The sequence below is a fragment of the Danio aesculapii genome, chromosome 9 (assembly GCF_903798145.1).
Source record: "Danio aesculapii chromosome 9, fDanAes4.1, whole genome shotgun sequence".
Taxonomy (NCBI): Eukaryota; Metazoa; Chordata; class Actinopteri; order Cypriniformes; family Danionidae; genus Danio; species Danio aesculapii.
In genome coordinates this window covers 49274322-49291426 of record NC_079443.1, presented here as the reverse complement: position 1 = coordinate 49291426, position 17105 = coordinate 49274322, and the positions used below count along the sequence as shown (strand labels likewise).

At 39.5% G+C, this 17105-nt stretch overlaps 1 pseudogene; it reads right to left on the bottom strand.

Moving 5' to 3' along the window:
• Positions 1–14691: 14691 nt before the first annotated feature.
• On the bottom strand, positions 14692–16659 carry LOC130235491 (uncharacterized; annotated as a pseudogene).
• Between the last annotated feature and the right edge of the window lie 446 nt (positions 16660–17105).

Sequence of the window (17105 nt, the reverse complement as noted above, 5' to 3'; positions counted from 1 at the left end):
ATGCATTCAGAAGTTAATGTCCAAACATATCTTGATATGCGTTCACATTGTTGTTGCAGATGAAATATGAAAAATGTTGGCTAGATATTATACACACAATGTATGTATGTGTTTTTAATTTATTGAAATGTGGTAAAGCTGAACAACTGAACTGTATTTTTACACTCTATTGATTTTCTATTTATTATTAATAATATTATTATTATTTTATTTATTTTTTATTTTTTTCATAAGTCGTGTGTTGCAGACCTCTTGGCCAGGTCACCCTTGTTAATGAGATCTTGATCTCAATGGGTTTTTTATCTGGTTAAATAAAGAAATATATATATTAATAGTCATTCAAACAACTTTACCTAAGCCTCTCTACTTGACATGTTTGTAGTTTATTTACACATTTTTTTATAGAGTTTGTAGTTCTAATCAATTTCACATCCAATGCGCAATTTATTGTGGCCAATATTAGTGGTTAGAGTATGGATGGTTGTAATTACACTTCAAATTTTTATTGGAAATCGTAAACCGACCGGAAACCTTTGGCATACAGAGGGTGCGTCCCAAATCGCATAGTTATGCACTATTCTACGCCATTTTGTAGTACAAATAGTGCAAGTAGTGCATTCACACTGAAAAACTCTAAAAAGAATAAGTGCACTTTAAATACTTATTCAACCGTTAAAATGAAGTGTGTTATGTTGGACACTTCATGCACTCAACAGCCCCTACTTTGCCCACGTAGCGGAAGGGGCAGAGCTTTCGGGCACTGATGTTGGATTACTTTATTAATTTTGGATTGTGATTGCGGTTATACTCATGGCAGGTATTATTTGGTCATTCATTTCGCTGATTTGGCAACCGTCAAACGTTGTCTGGGAAACGGTTTGAATTTCTGCTAAGTAAAAAGCTGGTAGTGTTCCATTTGGGATGACACTACATATACTATGCTGTTGAGTGTGGAAGGGTATTTTCACACCTGCCTTATATAGTTTGGTTGAATCGCACTAGAGTTCGTTTTTCCTCTTGGTGTGGTTCGTTTAAGCAGGTGTGAATGTAGCAATCATACTCGTGTGCACACCAAAAGCGCACCAAAAAAGCGTACCAAGATCTACTTAAGGAGGTAAGAGGTGGTCTCGGTACGCTTTCAAACAAACCCTGGAGCGGTTTAGTTTGTGGTGAACATGATCCGAACTCAAACAGACCTAACCGCAAAAAGTACTGCGCCTTTTGGACTAATCTAGCTGCCGTAGTCCAATGCGCTGTCCCATCTTATGGGGTTTTGAGGAAAAATACTTGTTGACAGCGCTTTACTAATGATTTTAAACAGAGAGAGAGAGAGAGGGAAAGATGACCATGTTGCAGTTTAGCAAAATTAATTCACGCCTCCTCCTAACACCTTCGCCGATTGCAATGCAGTAAAACATTGTTTTCCAGCCGCAGCTGCACTTTATTCTCAAAACGTATAATTTGATGTTTACAAACTATATATTATACTATGACCAGGGATACAATCAGCCAGTGCTGCGACATTTTGTGTCTGCCGGTTTGTTTACTTGCGGCAGTTCCATTGGCATTTTCCCTCATGTTAATTCTGACCAATCTAAAAGCAGTTTAGGAAATGTGTTCAATAACATCTGGCCAATGAGTGTGGTGGATTTTGTCACATGACTGCATTTTGGTTCTTTTCAACTGGTTTGGCCCAAAGCAATCAGTGACTACGTTTACATTAACCAATAATTTGATTTTAATGCGATTAAGACAATACTCTGTTTAAGAGTTAACCATGTAAACAGCGATTATTATTATAATATTTTTTATTATTATTATATATTTTTTTGATTATTTTAATCAGATTAAGGTCATAATCGAACTAAAGAGAAATCATATTAGGACGTGGAGTATGCCGATTTTAGTCACATTATTGAAGTGCAGTACTGGCATGTATACACCTTAATCGAATTATTACCGTCATGTAGGACTTTTCGCCACGTTTTGCGACAGGATAGTCCCCAGACACACACACACACACACACACGGCTGTTTGACACTCTTTGCACCCACCGAGTCAGTGCAGACCACAGACACCTGCATCGTGATATGCTGAGTTTTTTTTTCTTCCATTCAGCATGCGATATGAACTTCCATTAAAACAACACTCTTTCAGCAGTTCATACTCGCATCCAATATCTCGTTTGTCACGGAGGACGTGCATGAAATGTTCGTGAGTGAAAGCGAAAGTGCCAAACTGCAGTTAATGTTGACAAATTAATAATGAAACACCCGAAATTGCATGAAACTCCGGAGGAAATGTGGATAGCGCGGTGACGCAATCGAATTATGTGCTATAACATGTAAAACAAGATCACGAAAGTAACACTCAAAAAGCAACTCATGTAAACACCTTAATCTTATTATTCTCTTAATTGCATTAAGGAAATTAATTCAATTACTGATGTCCATGTAAACGTAGTCAGTGTGGTGTGAAAAGGACCCAAAACAGCAGAAAAATGCTACGATGTATCATTTGTTGCCCTTGGTCTGGACCAAATAAACCGAACCACAAGTGTGAAAGCACCCTAAGTGCAGAATAATGGATAATAGCATATTGTATTGTGTGCTATTTGGGATGCAGCTTATGGTTTGGGACATACTAAGTCTATTTTTGAATACTATTTAGGATGGATAGTAGAGATACAATATGAATATGTCTCAGTCTGGACAAAAACGACTGCATTAAATTCCATTGTTCCATTGTCTTTAAAACATGGGAATTTATTTGACCACATTAATCATTTTCAAAGGAGTTTCTGCGCTCGCATGATGTTTCTGACTGTGTTTATCATTATTAATTGGCTTCCATCGTATTTTACGCATCAAAATTTAAATAAATGCTTCAGTCTATTTACCTCAGGGGTGTCCAAACTCGGTCCTGGAGGGCCGACACACCTGCAAGGATGTTTCTAGAAAGCCTAGTGAGAGCTTGATTAGCTAGCCCAGGTGTGTCTGATTGGGGTTGGAACTAAACTTTGCTGGACACAGGCTCTCCAGGACAGAGTGTGGACACCCCTGATTTAACTGATTAGATGCTGTAAAGGAACTATATGAAATTAAAAATATAATCACATAATATATATATATATATTTTTACCTTTCACTGAAAGTTTAGCAGTTGCTGAAAAACACTTGGTGTGTGTGTGCTACTTTATCTGTGATGTAATTATACACAAAACACTTTATCACAACGTTTTATGCTAGAGATTATTGGTTAAATGCAGTGACCTCAGCTGTAAGGATTTGTGCATTTAGTTTCTTGGCTGTATATAGAAGTTAGTTAAAAGGCTTTTGACTAGAAAAAAAGAGAAAATTTTAGAGATAAATTATTACCTAAGACCGTTTGGAGAAAAGGATTTGAGTTTTATGAGTGTGCAGCTCCATCTAGTGGAGAGTTTAATATGTTAAAGTATCATCATATATCACATAAAGACAAGGAGTAGCATGATATAGAGCAGTAGTTCCACAGTGGTTTAACCTAATTAAATTACAGTAGTGGATGTTTGTTGTTAATGAAAAGTTTAGTTAATTAAAATAGGTGAAAAAATATGAGGACAATATTTTACATTATTTGTCTGACCTAATTATTTGTCTGTCCTAATTAATACGTCAGCTTCAGTTTTTTATTCTGTTTTCTTTGCTATAGGTATTTTACTACACACACACAAAATGAAAAAGTTGAATATTTATATTGACTACACTGGCATAATTTATATGTAAAACTGTTTTCTAGTTTTTTTTCATATATTTAGTAATTTCTTTCCATGACAGCCTGGCCAATATTATGAACTAGTAATAAGGATAAGTTACAGGATCTAAAGCATGAATTTTGCCCTTCAAAAAAAATGTAAAATCCAATTATGTAAGTTTTTCACCAATAGAGGGCAACATTTTACCATATTTCAATTCAGATTCACTTAGAAAAAACCACTGACACTCTTAAAGTTACACAATATATCGCTTTCTTAGTTTTTAACAATTATTCAGTCTAATATAATTTAATGAGATGATTTATTATTTAGTGTATATATTTATATTTTGTAATTTTTAAATGACGACAACGTTGTTTCACTCATTTGCTTTGATCTGTAACATTAAAATAGATACTTTACTTGCATTATAATTGCACATATATATATATATATATATGATTAAATAATAATAATTAAAAGCCTGGGTGCTGGTCCACAGAGGGCTCTTATCTTGAGGGCTATGTCACGAGCTCAGATTTGGTTGACCAATCAGAAGAAAGTTGGAGTTTCAGCACCGCCTACATGTGTATAATGAATTTTGAAGTTGTTTATCTATTTTCCTACCCTAAATTAAAAAAAATCAAGGCAAAATCTTTTTTTTTTTTTTTTTTTTTTTCATTTTTTGTGAGCAAACGAAAAACTGAAAAATGGCCGTATTCTTCATTTTCCTTTTTTTTTTTTTGTTTGAAAACGGATATGGAATGGATGGAAGATACCCTGATTCTGCAGACATTACATTGAGACATCTCTTGCTTGACTTGTATAGTCTTGAGAACTTGTATTTCACTCTTTAAATTTGAACTGTAAACCTAATATCCTGAAAACTGATCACGGCACAAAAGCCTTGAATGACAGTTTATACAATCAAATCGCCCCTGACTGTGTTCAGTTTTGTCCAGCGTTAATTAAAAGCAGGGAGGTCAGAAGCAACATTGTCTCAGTCTCAATAGCATGTGCTGTTGTATTGTGGCTTAAGCACATTCTTGGTGTCCTCTTGAAAAGCCAGCGGTATATTCATAGAGCGCGAGGCCTCCTTTGAACGGCCTGCCAAATGTCGGCTTTGAGTCAAATTCCTCACATCATTGCCGCCCCTTGCTTTTGCATTATGATTAAAGGGATGATGGTTATTGCTGTAAAGCCCCTGGACTTTAAATGTCAGCTTTCTTAACACCAAGCGCAATTGTGTCTTAATGTGCACTCGTAACTTGAGCTTGACCTTTGACTGGTCTATTCCCTCAGATACTAAAGGAATAGTATCTATTTTAATGAAGTAACATACGAACAACAAAACATACCCTAAGTAATGTACAAACAACAAAACATACCCTAAGTGACATACGAACAACAAAACATACCCTAAGTAATGTATGAACAACAAAAGGTACCCTAAGTAGCGTACGGACAACAAAACGTACCTTAAGAAACGTATGAATAACTAAACATACCGTAAGTAATGTATGAACAACAAAAGGTACCCTAAGTAGCGTACGGACAACAAAACGTACATTAAGTAACGTATGAATAACTAAACATACCGTAAGTAATGTATAAACCACAAAAGGTACCCTAAGTAGCGTACGAACAACAAAACGTACCCTAAGTAACGTATGAATAACAAAACATACCCTAAGTAACATACGATTAACAAAACGTACCCTAAGTAACGTGCGGACAACAAAATGTACCCTAAGTAATGTATGAACAACAAAAGGTGCCCTAAGTAGCGTACGGACAACAAAACGTACCTTAAGTAACGTATGAATAACTAAACATACCGTAAGTAATGTATAAACAACAAAAGGTACCCTAAGTAGCGTACGAACAACAAAACGTACCCTAAGTAACGTATGAATAACAAAACATACCCTAAGTAACATACGATTAACAAAACGTACCCTAAGTAACGTGCGGACAACAAAACGTACCCTAAGTAATGTATGAACAACAAAAGGTGCCCTAAGTAGCGTACGAACAACAAAACGTACCATAAGTAACGTGCGGACAACAAAACATACCCTAAGTAACGTACGGATAACAAAACGTACCCTAAGTAACGTACAAATAACAAAACATACCCTAAGTAACGTACGAACAACAAAACATACCCTAAGTAACGTACGAACAACAAAACATACCCTAAGTAACGTACAGAAAACAAAACGTACCCTAAGTAACGTACAAATAACAAAACATACCCTAAGTAACGTACGAACAACAAAACATACCCTAAGTAACGTACGAACAACAAAACATACCCTAAGTAACGTACGGAAAACAAAACGTACCCTAAGTAACGTACGGACAACAAAACGTACCCTAAGTAACGTACGGAAAACAAAATGTACCCTAAGTAACATACAAATAACAAAACATACTCTAAGTAACATGCGGACAAAAAAACATACCTTAAGTAACGTACAGACAACAAAACGTACCCTAAGTAACGTACGAACTACAAAACATACCCTAAGTAACGTACGGACAACAAAACGTACCCTAAGTAACGTACGAACTACAAAACATACCCTAAGTAACGTACGGACAACAAAACGTACCCTAAGTATTGTACGGACAACAAAACATAACTTAAGTAAAGTAAGAATAGCAAACTGTACCCTAAGTAACGTACGAACAACAAAGCGTACCCTAAGCAATGTAACACAAAATGTACCCTAAGTACCCTTTTAGTTGGTCAATGGCGCAGTCTATTTCAGTTCCTCAAAATAGCAACGCCCCAACATTGCACCTTAACACACCTCCTTTTTAGACCAGTACAAGCATGAGTACACAAAGTGGCGCAAATGGATTTGCAATTCAAACAGTTAAGCTATTAACACACTGTAGTTTTAATATATTTTCTCTGTGCAAATAGGGAAAGGGAGTGAAAAACACTGTTAACAATAGCAGGGTTTTTTAACAGTAGGCAAGTGTAAAAAAAATATAACTCTATTTTAATTGTGAATTAAATCTATTTAGTGTTGACCTATATAAACACTGAAAAAGTGTTCATTTTTACTCTTTGAGAGTGAAATTAACACTTTATGATTTGCTCATGATTATGAGTATTTAAACAATTTCCTAATCTAGATTCCATGTAACGAGTTACTATTCAACCCTGCACACTCTAAAAATTGCAGGGTTACATAGTCGAATATTGGGTAAAAAAGAATAATTTCTGTTGAATGGAAAAAAAACATTGGGATTGTCCATATTTGACCCAACATTGAGTTACAACAACCCAGCAATTTTTGAACTGTACAGGAGCTGTTGAATATATGATCACCATGGCTCTTTGCCCACTAAATTTCTCTCTCCCTTTGTCTATTCATATGTTAGTTACATTGACTAATGAGGAAACATGCTGGGATTTTCCCCCAAGATATTAAGCATTCCCTCCTCCAGACATCTATTGTTAGTCTTTGAGACAAATTAAACTGGCAGTGTGTGCATCTCAGTGTGCGTAACTTGGCGTGTTCAGCTATAAACTCTAAGACTGAGAGAAGTGTTCACAAATGTGTGCTACCGAGCGTTTGATCTGCATTCTGTGTGAGTGTGTGAGTTATTGTAGCAGGTCTTGCCCGATTTGACTTGGCTTCTGTCAGTCTGTTTTCCTAATGCCTCACTGCATTTAGCGATACGATAAACATCTCAAGTCTAATTCTTCAGAAATCTGTCTGTCTTTCTGTATGTAAAGCGTGAAAACAAACAAAATACTTTAGCATGTTACACCTTATTGAATTAGGGTTTTTTTTTTCAACTTAATTTATTACAGTTGTCAGTAATATGCTAAGTTAACATTTTTTTATTCTTTTTGTTAAATAAACAGCCTTATTTTACAGCTTCCCTAAAGTTGAGGTTTAGCTTTTTTAGAGTCCATTCAGCCGATCTCAGCGTCTGGCAGGAGCACTTTTAGCTTAGCTTAGAATAAATCATTGAATCGGATTAGACCATTAGCCTCTCACTCAAAAATTACCGAAAGCTTTAGATAATTTTCTTATTCAAAAATGTTAAAACTCAACTCTTTAACTCTAGGGAAGCTGTAAAATGAAGCTAATTCTTGAGTAATCTGTCTTCATTTTTGTAAATGAAGTGAATTAAAGTTTTTCAACGTAATTTATTACTGTTTTCAGTAATATGTTAAGTTAATTGTTTTAAAATTCCTTCTGTTAAATAAACAGCCTTATTTTACAGCTTCCCTAAAGTTGAACAGTTGAGATTTAGCATTTTTGAATACATATAGCCGATCTCGGGGTCTGACAGGAGCACTTTTAGCTTAGCACAAATCATTGAATCGGATTAGACCATTAGCCTCTCACTCAAAAAATACCAAAGGTTTTAGAATGTTAAAACAACTCTTTTACTCTAGGGAAGCTGTAAAATGAAGCTAATTCTTGAGAAATCTGTCTTTATTTTTGTAAAAAATTTAACCTAAGTGAATTAAAGTTTTTCAACGTAATTGATTTGTTTTCAGTAATATGTTAAGTACATTTTTTTTAAATTCCTTCTGTTAAATAAGCAGCCTTATTTTACAGCTTCCCTAAAGTTGAACAGTTGAGATTTAGCATTTTTGAATCCATTCAGCTGATCTCGGGGTCTGACAGGAGCACTTTTAGCTTAGCACAAATCATTGAATCGGATTAGACCATTAGCCTCTCGCTCAAAAATTACCAAAGGTTTTAGAATGTTAAAACAACTCTTTAACTCTAGGGAAGCTGTAAAATGAAGCTAATTCTTGAGAAATCTGTCTGTCTTTCTCTTTGTAAAAAGTGAAACCTTAGGGAATTAAGATTTTTCAACGTAATTTATTAGCGTTTTTTAGCAATACGTTAAATTAATTTTAAAGCATTTGGTCACACTTTATTTTGATGGTCCGTTTGTTGAATTTAAGTTACATTGCATCTACATGCCAACTAATTCTCATTAGATTATAAGTAGACTGTTAGGTTGGGGTTAGGGTTACTGCAAGTTGACATGTACTTGCAGTTTGTTTTAGTCAGTTAAATGTCTGTTGTAGGAGCATATCAGATATAAAGCAGACAGTCTACTAATACTCAAATGGACCATCAAAATAAAGTGTTACCAAAACTTCTAGCTTAGCTATAAGTGGATGTTTGTAGCCTCTCGCTCAAAAATTACCAAAGGTTTTAGAATGTTAAAACAACTCTTTTACTCTAGGGCAGCTGTAAAATGAAGCTAATTCTTGAGAAATCTGTCTTTATTTTTGTAAAAAATTTAACCTAAGTGAATTAAAGTTTTTCAACGTAATTGATTAGTTTTCAGTAATATGTTAAGTACATTTTTTTAAAATTCCTTCTGTTAAATAAGCAGCCTTATTTTACAGCTTCCCTAAAGTTGAACAGTTGAGATTTAGCATTTTTGAATCCATTCAGCCGATCTCGGGGTCTGACAGGAGCACTTTTAGCTTAGCACAAATCATTGAATCGGATTAGACCATTAGCCTCTCGCTCAAAAATTACCAAAGGTTTTAGAATGTTAAAACAACTCTTTTACTCTAGGGAAGCTGTAAAATGAAGCTAATTCTTGAGAAATCTGTCTTCATTTTTGTAAATGAAGTGAATTAAAGTTTTTCAACGTAATTTATTACTGTTTTCAGTAATATGTTAAGTTAATTGTTTTAAAATTCCTTCTGTTAAATAAACAGCCTTATTTTACAGCTTCCCTAAAGTTGAACAGTTGAGATTTAGCATTTTTGAATCCATTCAGCCGATCTCGGGGTCTGACAGGAGCACTTTTAGCTTAGCACAAATCATTGAATCGGATTAGACCATTAGCCTCTCACTCAAAAAATACCAAAGGTTTTAGAATGTTAAAACAACTCTTTTACTCTAGGGAAGCTGTAAAATGAAGCTAATTCTTGAGAAATCTGTCTTTATTTTTGTAAAAAATTTAACCTAAGTGAATTAAAGTTTTTCAACGTAATTGATTTGTTTTCAGTAATATGTTAAGTACATTTTTTAAAAATTCCTTCTGTTAAATAAGCAGCCTTATTTTACAGCTTCCCTGAAGTTGAACAGTTGAGATTTAGCATTTTTGAATCCATTTAGCTGATCTCGGGGTCTGACAGGAGCACTTTTAGCTTAGCACAAATCATTGAATCGGATTAGACCATTAGCCTCTCGCTCAAAAATTACCAAAGGTTTTAGAATGTTAAAACTCAACTCTTTATCTCTAGGGAAGCTGTAAGGTGAAGCTAATTCTTGAGAAATCTGTCTGTCTTTTTTTTTGTAAAAAGTGAAACCTAAGGGAATTAAGATTTTTCAACGTAATTTATTAGCATTTTTTACCAATACGTTAAATTAATTTTAAAGCATTTGGTCACACTTTATTTTGATGGTCCGTTTGTTGAATTTAAGTTACATTGCATCTACATGCCAACTAATTCTCATTAGATTATAAGTAGACTGTTAGGTTGGGGTTAGGGTTACTGCAAGTGACATGTACTTGCAGTTTCTTTTAGTCAGTTAAATGTCTGTTGTAGGAGCATATCAGATATAAAGCAGACAGTCTACTAATACTCAAATGGACCATCAAAATAAAGTGTTACCAAAACTTTTAGCTTAGCTATAAGTGGATGTTTGTAGCCTCTCGCTCAAAAATTACCAAAGACTTTAGAATGGTAAAACTCAACTTTAACTCTAGGGAAGATGAAAAATTAAGCCAGTTCTTGAGAAATCTGTCTGTCTTTTTTTTGAAAGTGAAACCTTAAGGAATTTTCAACTTGATTTACTGCAGTTTTCAGTAAGATGGTAATTACAAAATAGTAATTAATTATTTGCACTGTATTTAAATTAATTGATAGAATATAAGTTGAGCAGTTGATTTGTAGCATTTTTGAATCCATTCAGCCCATCTCTGGGTCTGGTGGGAAGTCTTAAAGCTTAGCTTAGCATAAGTCATTCAATCGGATTAGAACATTAGCATCTTTTTTTTTTTAAATACCAAAGGATTTAGATAATTTTTCTATTTAAAGCTTGACACTTTTATAGGTACATCATGTACCGGACCTCGGACCTCATCAAGATGGCGCCGCGGATGGCCGCTTCGGCGGGGGGCTCTCCAGTGTTTGCACTGTTTTTGTTAGTCTGTCCTGTTTTATGTTTGTCAAACACGATCAGTTACACCAGGGACGAGCTGCTGAACATTCGGCAGTGCACACCAACTAATCAAGAACTGGATTTTGATTTTTGTGGCGTTTTGCGGAACATTGTAGTCGGCGGAGCAGCCGCATTGTGGAAACGCTACAAGACGCGCAAGCGTGGGAAGCGAGCCGGCGCGCTCGTCAGGCTAAGACAGCGCGGCTTCAGAACGGCGCTTCCCAGCATTCACCTGGCGAATCTCCGCTCTCTTCCTAACAAAATGGACGAACTATTTCTGCTCACATGCAAAAACAAGAACTTTAACAACTCTGCTGTCCTGTGTTTCACGGAAACCTGGCTAAACGAAGCCATTCCGGACAGCGCATTAAACCTACCGGACTTTCAGCTGTACAGAGCAGATCGCGATACGGAGTCAACGGGCAAAACGCGCGGTGGTGGGACATGCTTTTACATCAACAGAAGGTGGTGTACGGATGTAACTGTGTTAAAGAAGATGTGCTGTCCTGATGTGGAAGTGCTTTTCATTAACTGTAAGCCGTTTTATTCACCAAGAGAGTTTTCCTCGTTCATTCTCGTCTGTGTTTACATTCCACCGCAAGCACACGTGAGTACTGCACTGCAACAGCTGGCTGATCTGATCACAGAGACAGAACAACAACACCCGGACTCTGCTTTTATCATACTTGGGGACTTTAATCAGGCAAAACTCACACATGAGCTGCCTAAATTCAAACAGCACATTACATGCCCCACCAGAGGCAATAAAATTTTGGACCATTGCTACACCACAATAAAGGATGCATATCGCTCCGTCGCCAGAGCAGCTCTAGGACTCTCCGATCACTGCCTGGTTCATCTTATACCAACTTACAGGCAAAAACTTAAAACTACTAAGCCAGTATTAAGGACTGTCAAGAGATGGACCAACGACACAGAGCAGGTCTTACAAGCCTGTTTTGAATGCACTGACTGGGATGTTTTTGAAGCTGCAGCCACAGATCTGGACGAGCTCACAGAGACTGTAACATCATACATCAGTTTCTGTGAGGAGTTATGCATCCCTACCAGGACCTACTTGTCATTTAACAATGATAAACCATGGTTCACACCAAAACTCAGACAGCTTCGTCAGGCCAAAGAGGATGCTTACAGGAGTGGTGACAGGATCCTGTACAATCGGGCCAGGAACACATTGACAAAGGAGATTGGTGTGGCTAAGAAAAGCTATGCCAAAAAGCTGCAAAACCAGTTTTCAGCTAACGACCCTGCATCAGTGTGGAGAGGCTTAAAAGATTTCACTAATTACAAGACACCGTCCCCCAGTATCGACAGCAATAAACATATTGCAAACGAGCTGAATATGTTCTACTGTAGGTTTGACACCTATGACCAGACACCTCACACCCACCCGGACCATCTCCCTACACAGCCATCAACACCACATCAACACAGCCCGGACCATCGCCCTACACGGCCATCAATACCACATCAACACAGCCCGGACCATCTCCCTACACAGCCATCAACACCACATAAACACAGCCCGGACCATCGCCCTACACAGCCATCAACACCTCCAGCCATCTTCCTCTCCCCCCCTGCTCTTCAGATCAGTGAGGAAAATGTGCGTCAGATCTTCAGTAAACAGAAGAGAAGGAAAGCACCAGGGCCAGATGGTGTCTCACCAGCCTGTCTGAGAACCTGCGCTGACCAGCTGGCTCCCATTTTCTCCCATATCTTCAATAGATCACTGGAACAGCGCAAAGTTCCATCCTGCTTTAAGCGCTCCACCATCATCCCAATCCCAAAGAAGCCAAAGATCACAGGACTCAATGACTACAGACCTGTGGCCTTAACATCTGTGGCCATGAAGTCATTCGAAAGACTGGTGCTAGCATATCTGAAGGACATCACTGGACCCCTGCTGGACCCCCTGCAGTTCGCCTATAGAGCAAACCGGTCTGTGGATGATGCAGTCAACATGGGACTGCATTATACCCTACAACATCTGGACAAACCAGGGAACTACGCAAGGATTCTGTTTGTGGACTTCAGTTCTGCCTTTAACACCATCGTCCCATCACTGCTTGAGTACAAACTGGCCCAGCTCTCTGTTCCTAGCTCTGTCTGTCAATGGATCACCAGCTTTCTGACAGATAGACAACAGCTAGTCAGAATGGGCAAAATCACATCCGACAGCCGCACCATCAGCACTGGTGCCCCCCAGGGATGTGTTCTTTCTCCACTGCTCTTCTCCTTGTACACCAACGACTGCACTGCAAAAGACCCCTCCATCAAACTCATTAAGTTTGCAGACGACACTACTGTTATCGGCCTCATCCAGAACGGTGACGAGTCTGCATACAGACAGGAGGTGGAGCGGCTGGCGTTATGGTGCAGATACAACAACCTGGAGCTGAACACGCTCAAAACAGTGGAGATGATAGTGGACTTCAGGAGAAACCCCCCTGCACTCCCCCCACTCACCATCATGAACAGCACTGTGGCTGCAGTAGAGTCATTCAGGTTCCTGGGCACCACCATCTCTCAGGATCTGAAGTGGGACACTCATATAGACTCTATTGTGAAGAAAGCCCAGCAGAGACTGTACTTCCTTCGTCAGCTGAGGAAGTTCAACCTGCCACAGGAGCTGCTCGTACAGTTCTACTCAGCTGTCATCCAATCCATCCTCTGCACTTCAATCACCGTCTGGTTCGGCTCAGCTGCCAAAACTGACCTCCGTAGACTACAGCGAATAGTCCGGACTGCTGAACGAATCACTGGCACAACCCTTCCTACACTTCAAGAACTGTACTCTTCCAGAGTGAGTAAAAGGGCTCGCAAAATCACTCTGGACGCCTCACACCCAGCACACTACCTGTTCGAACTGTTACCGTCTGGTCGGCGCTTCAGAGCACCGAGCACAAAAACAGCCAGACACAGGAAAAGTTTCTTTCCTCAGGCTGTCTACCTTATGAACAGTTAAATATTCCCCTACTGTGCAATAAATATGTGCAATACTTTCTCATACGCACTTGTACACAGCACCTTATATCAATATACAATGCAATACTTTCTACATTCGCACTTGTACACAGCACCTTGTAACCTGTATATTTATAACAATCTGTACATACAACTCAACATCCAGGTTTCTTCACTAACCGCATCTGTTTAATGTTCATCATTTTTTATTATTATTATTTTATTTTTTCAGATTATTTTGTGTTGTCACATGTCACTTTATGTACACTGGAAGCTTCTGTAGCCAAAACAAATTCCTTGTGTGTGTGAAGCACACTTGGCAATAAAACCGATTCTGATTCTGATTCTGATTCTGATGTACTTAGATCGACAACATGTCAAGTGATGAATAGCAATGACAAGATGCTGTTTTCTAGATTGCTATGGCTAGGAACTATACTATCATTCTGACGTAATAATCCAGAAAATTTGTTTCTGTATTTGCAGCAGATGCAATGATATTACACAGATTCTAACTAGTGGTGCAAGTGTAGGGCTTGGTGCTGCTGGGGACTATTTTCAGGCTCTGCATAATATCCCTGCGCCTTCTGCAGACCCGTAGATCAGCTGAATGGGTTAAAAACTCAACTGTTATAGAACTGTTACAGAAACATCTTCTGATGCACAACCTTGGACCTATCATCAGTGTTGTTTCCTGGACTCACAGAGTGTTTCGGGCCTTGCAACAGACACCCTTTTCCAGGCGACCCAACTGAGACTGATCAGACCCTGGCCTGTGTCCAAATGGCATGCTACTGCCCCCACCGTTCCCCCCTCTTCAACCAGAGCCATCTGGATGCTTTCTCCGCTGCCTCCACGTTGTTAATTATCACTCTTCTTTGGTTGGCGCCTGTTATTCCCAGTGTACCATAGGGCTTGCTCAGGGTGTAGCTGGCAAATCCTCTACTGCCCACTTCCACTGGCTTACACCTGGTCCTCCACCCATTCGCCTGACACTGCTCCACCAGCTCCTGATATTTTTTCTTCTTTCTCTCCTAAGCCTCCTCCATCCTCTCCTCCCGGGGCACTGTTAGCTCTAGCAGGATTAGTGGTCTTGTGGCCTCAGAGACCAAGATTATGTCAGGTCTCAATGTGGACTGGGTGATGTGTGGTGGAATCTTCAGTTGCCTCTCTAGATCAACTGACATCACCCAGTATCAGGCCGTGGAGAGCAACCCAGCAGGGTAGCTCTTTGATGTTTTCTCTGGCCTATGTCCTGCCTTAATGAAGTGAATGGCCTTGGCTGTGGCTTGGCGGTATCGGTTGTATACCGACCCTCACCTAGTGCCTTGGAGCAGCTGCTCAAGATGTGTTCTAGTGTCCCTGGCTTAGAACACAGCAGGCATGCTGGTGTCTCTACTCTGCCCCATATGTACATGTTAGATGGGCTGGGAAGAATGTCGTAGACCCCTTGAATGCTGCTAGTCTCCCAAGTCCGGCTCGGCCTTGTGTTACTGCCCCAAGGATGGCCTTGTGCTTTAGCCGGGTTTACACTTGTTGGACTGCCTCTGCTGCCCTCCACAACCTCCCTGTTCTGACGACAATCTCTGCCCCGGACACTTTCGCATCTCTGGATCCAGAATACTGCAGATGTTCCCATGCCCGTGCCACAATGAACTCCTCCCTGACTGAGCCAAAAGGAAGTCTGAGCTTGTTGGTGTTCCCATACAGAGTGATGTTACTTAGGCTGCCTGGAAATCCCAGCCTATCCCTCCCATCCTATCTGCGTAGATAGCTGCTCACCTGTTGCTTCAAACCTTCAACCACCGTCATGGGGACCTCATAGAGTAGCGAGGGCTAGTGGAGTCTTAGGAGGATTCCATGTTGGTAAACCGAAGCCTTAAATCTTCCAGGAAGCCCTGATTTATCCACTGCTTTCAACCAGGCCTTCATGTCAGTGCTGGTTTCCCTGATGGAGTCTCTGTCATTGCTGCTACAGTTAAAGGCCTTCCCGATACTCTTTTCTACTGGTCTCTCAGTGACTGATGGGATTTGATGTTGTCCCAGCCTGAAGCGGAACTCATCTCTGACTTTCCCCTTCTTAAGCACCTAGGATCTAGATTTTGCAGGTTTCAAGCTCATGCATGCCCATGCCATGTGCCTCTTCAACCCTTGGAGGATCCATCTTGCTCCTGGTACCGCAGTTGTGACTGAGGTTGTCCATGAAGGCTCTGATGGGAGGTTGCCTTACTCCGCACTTGCTGAGTGGGCCTCTGCACTCTGTCTCAGCTGCTTTGACCATCATATTCATTGCCAGCGCAAAGAGGGTCATTGAGATGGTGCAACCAGTGATTATCCCTACCTCAAACTGGTGCCAATCTGATGTTAACTGGCCAGAGGAGACTCAAGCTGAACTTGCTGTAATAGTCCATGATGAGGCCTTTCACCTTGTGGGGTACGTACGTTATGTTTCTCCAGTGCGACCTCCACCAGCTTGTGGGGTATTGAGCCATAGGCATTGGTGAGATCCAACCACAACACAGCCAGGTCCCCCTGCCTTCTCTTGCCTCCCTAATGAGCTGAGTAACCATGCCTGTGTGTTCCAGGCAACCTGGGACTCCTGGTATACCTTCCTTCTGCTCAGACTTGTCGATGTACTTATTGCTCAACAGGAAGTTGGAGAGTCTCTTGGCCACAGTGCTGAAGAATATTTTGCTCTCCACACTGAGCAAGTAGATGACCCGAAACTGGTCGATGTTCTCAGACTTCTCCTCTCCCATACCTTGTAAGTCACTCCACTCAGGCCTGGTGCTGAGCTTGACCTTGCTCTCCTCACCACTTGATCTACTTCACTCCGACAGGGTTTTTTCAGGTTGAACTCTGATGAGGGCTCAGGTGGTGTCAGCAGTGCATCGCAAGGCCCCAGCTGTCGTTTTCTGTTTGAGTCAGAATAAATGGCCAGCTGTTTAACTTATATTTAAAAACAATTAATTGTATATATTGTTTCCCCAGGCGGCACAAAATGTGTGACGCCCCACAAAATAAACAGCTAAATGTAAAAGTATATGATCCCCATAAATTCTCCTAATCTCTCAGAGTAGCATGTTGAATTTCCATTGAAACTATTTGTCTGAAAATCTACAGCCCGTGCTCCATATTTTATTAATACTGATATATGACATATTTCTTTTGCACTATGGCTAATATAAATGGAAGTTTTTATTAA